Consider the following 3,802-nt stretch of genomic DNA (forward strand, 5'->3'; position numbering starts at 1 on the left):
GGCCCTTTCCAACGAGCCAACCCGCTTCTCTCTAACCCTAAGCCCGGCCGAGATACGGGGTACCACCGCCTGACCTTTAAACGGCCGTAGCTCCGGCGCACTAAGTCCCAGGACTTCGCCCGTCGGGTCGGTTGCTCTGCCCGAGAGGAGCTTTCCAACGAGCCAACCCGCATCTCTCTAACCCTAAGCCCGGCCGAGATACGGAGTACCACCCATTGATATTCCCACGGCCGTAGCACCGGAGCCCTTCGCCGCAGCCCTTCGGGACACCCACCCTCGGACGCCCCGCGGAGGGACCTTTCCAACGAGCCAACCCGCGCCTCTCTAACCCTTTCCCCGGCCGAGATACGACCCCGAGGACGGTGGCCCCTCTACCCGCCCACAGTGCACCCGAGGCCGGCCTCGGAACCCGCCACGGACACCCTGGAGCCCGTACCCGGCGCACCGTTCGGTCCCGGGCACCCACTCTTAAGCACTCCCCCCCGGCCTAAGCCCCATACTCCCGGCCCCTCTGGAGAACCAAACCGTTGGTCAACCCGAAACGATCTCCAACCGTTGGTCAACCCGAAAGTACTTCCAGCAGTTGGTCAACCCGAAAGTTTCTCCAGCCGTTGGTCAACCCCATCGCCTTAGGTTCTGGAGCATTCACTTCTCCAGCCGTTGGTCAACCCCATCGACTTAGGTTCTGGAGCGTTCACTTCTCCAGCCGTTGGTCAACCCCATCGACTTAGGTTCTGGAGCGGCAATAAATACGTAAGATAGCATTTAAAAACGTTTAAAAATAGATGCATTTGTTTAAAGCAAAGCATTTATTTACTTACCAGACTACAGTTGGGTTCATGTGAAACTGCAAAACACAAGCTTTACAATGATGTATCACACAGTCTGATCGGACTTTGTTTTGATTAAAAATTAAGAAATTTGTACATGAAACTTTACCATTGTGATTCACAGGCCTTGTGGCCTAAAACAGGCTCAACTGTAACTCTTCTCCTTCCTGTTAGGAACAACACACAGTAAAGTCACTCATATGTCTGTAAACTACACATACACACGTTTAATTTGATATAAAACAAAAGACAATAGCTTCAGATTTGACTGATATACACAGATTTTTGTACAGGCAATTTACCAAATAATTTACTGGCCTTTTGCAATGACCTCAACAAGGCCGAATTGACCCCTGTTATCTCGAGCTGTGAGTAACATACAACAATGAGCTTGGGTTCATGTGAAACTGCAAAACACAAGCATTACAATGATGTATCACACAATCTGATTGGACTTTGTTTTAATTAAAAATTAAGAAATTTGTACATGCAACTTTACCATTGTGATTCACAGGCCTTGTGGCCTAAAACAGGCTCAACTGTAACTCTTCTCCTTCCTGTTAGGAACAACACACAGTAAAGTCACTCATATGTCTGTAAACTACACATAAACACCTTTAATTTGATATAAAACAAAAGACAATAGCTTCAGATTTGACTGATATGCACAGATTTTTATACAGGCAATTTACCAAATAATTTACTGGCCTTTTGCAATGACCTCAACAAGGCCGATTTGACGCCTGTTATCTCGAGCTGTGAGTAACATACAACAATGAGCTTGGGTTCATGTGAAACTGCAAAACACAAGCATTACAATGATGTATCACACAATCTGATTGGACTTTGTTTTAATTAAAAATTAAGAAATTTGTACATGCAACTTTACCATTGTGATTCACAGGCCTTGTGGCCTAAAACAGGCTCAACTCGCTCGTCCGGAGCTCCGGCGCCCCTAGCGTCCGCCTCGGAGGTCGCGCGGCCGGTCTCGTTCGAAAGGTCCGTCCCGGGGCTTTCCGACGAGCCCGGCCTCGAGTCCGTGCGACCCCGCCCGCCGGAGATACGTCCGTTCGAAGCTCGCGGAGATTCCGACGGCCGTATCTCGGGCGCCCCGGTTCCGGGGCCTTCGCCCTTCGGGTCGGTCGCTCTGCCGGAGGGGAGCTTTCGAACGAGCCTACCCGCGACCCTCTAGCTCTTTCCCCGGCCGAGATACGGCGGTCCCTCCCCGGATTTTCCCAGGGGCGCAGCTCGGGCGCCTTTGGTCCGATCGACTCGCCCTTTGGGTCGGTTGCTCCACGCGAGGGGACCTTTCGAACGAGCTTACCCGCGAGCCTCTAGCCCTTTCCCTGGCCGAGATACAACGGTCCCCCCGCGGATTTTCCCACGGCCGCATCTCGGGCGCCTTTGCTCGGATCGACTCGCCCTTTGGGTCGGTTGCTCCACCGGAGGGGACCTTTCCATCGAGCCGACCCGCGTCTCTCTAACCCCGAGCCCGTCAGAGATACGGCGGTCCCTCCGCGGATTTTCCCACGGCCGCAGCTCGGGCGCCTTTGCTCGGATCGACTCGCCCTTTGGGTCGGTTGCTCTACCGGAGCGGCCCTATCCAACGAGCCAACACGCATCTCTCTAATCCTAAGCCCGGGCGAGATACGGCGTACCACCGCCTGACTTTTAAACGCCCGTAGCTCCGGCGCACTAAGTCCCAGGACTTCGCCCTTTGGGTCGGTTGCTCCAACGGAGAGGACCTTTCCAACGAGCCAACCCGCGTCTCTCTAACCCCAAGCCCGGCCGAGATACGGCGGTCCCTCCGCGGATTTTCCCACGGCCGCAGCTCGGGCGCCTTTGCTCGGATCGACTCGCCCTTTGGGTCGGTTGCTCCACTGGAGGGGACCTTTCCAACGAGCCAACCCGCTTCTCTCTAACCCTAAGCCCGGGCGAGATACGGCGTACCACCGCCTGACCTTTAAACGCCCGTAACTCGGGCGCCTTTGCTCGGATGAACTCGTCCCTCGGGTCGGTTGCTCTACCGGAGCGGCCCTTTCCAACGAGCCAACCCGCTTCTCTCTAACCCTAAGCCCGGCCGAGATACGGGGTACCACCGCCTGACCTTTAAACGGCCGTAGCTCCGGCGCACTAAGTCCCAGGACTTCGCCCGTCGGGTCGGTTGCTCTGCCCGAGAGGAGCTTTCCAACGAGCCAACCCGCATCTCTCTAACCCTAAGCCCGGCCGAGATACGGAGTACCACCCATTGATATTCCCACGGCCGTAGCACCGGAGCCCTTCGCCGCAGCCCTTCGGGACACCCACCCTCGGACGCCCCGCGGAGGGACCTTTCCAACGAGCCAACCCGCGCCTCTCTAACCCTTTCCCCGGCCGAGATACGACCCCGAGGACGGTGGCCCCTCTACCCGCCCACAGTGCACCCGAGGCCGGCCTCGGAACCCGCCACGGACACCCTGGAGCCCGTACCCGGCGCACCGTTCGGTCCCGGGCACCCACTCTTAAGCACTCCCCCCCGGCCTAAGCCCCATACTCCCGGCCCCTCTGGAGAACCAAACCGTTGGTCAACCCGAAACGATCTCCAACCGTTGGTCAACCCGAAAGTACTTCCAGCAGTTGGTCAACCCGAAAGTTTCTCCAGCCGTTGGTCAACCCCATCGCCTTAGGTTCTGGAGCATTCACTTCTCCAGCCGTTGGTCAACCCCATCGACTTAGGTTCTGGAGCGTTCACTTCTCCAGCCGTTGGTCAACCCCATCGACTTAGGTTCTGGAGCGGCAATAAATACGTAAGATAGCATTTAAAAACGTTTAAAAATAGATGCATTTGTTTAAAGCAAAGCATTTATTTACTTACCAGACTACAGTTGGGTTCATGTGAAACTGCAAAACACAAGCTTTACAATGATGTATCACACAGTCTGATCGGACTTTGTTTTGATTAAAAATTAAGAAATTTGTACATGAAACTTTAC

The sequence above is a fragment of the Paramisgurnus dabryanus genome, chromosome 11 (assembly GCF_030506205.2).
Source record: "Paramisgurnus dabryanus chromosome 11, PD_genome_1.1, whole genome shotgun sequence".
Lineage (NCBI taxonomy): Eukaryota > Metazoa > Chordata > Actinopteri > Cypriniformes > Cobitidae > Paramisgurnus > Paramisgurnus dabryanus.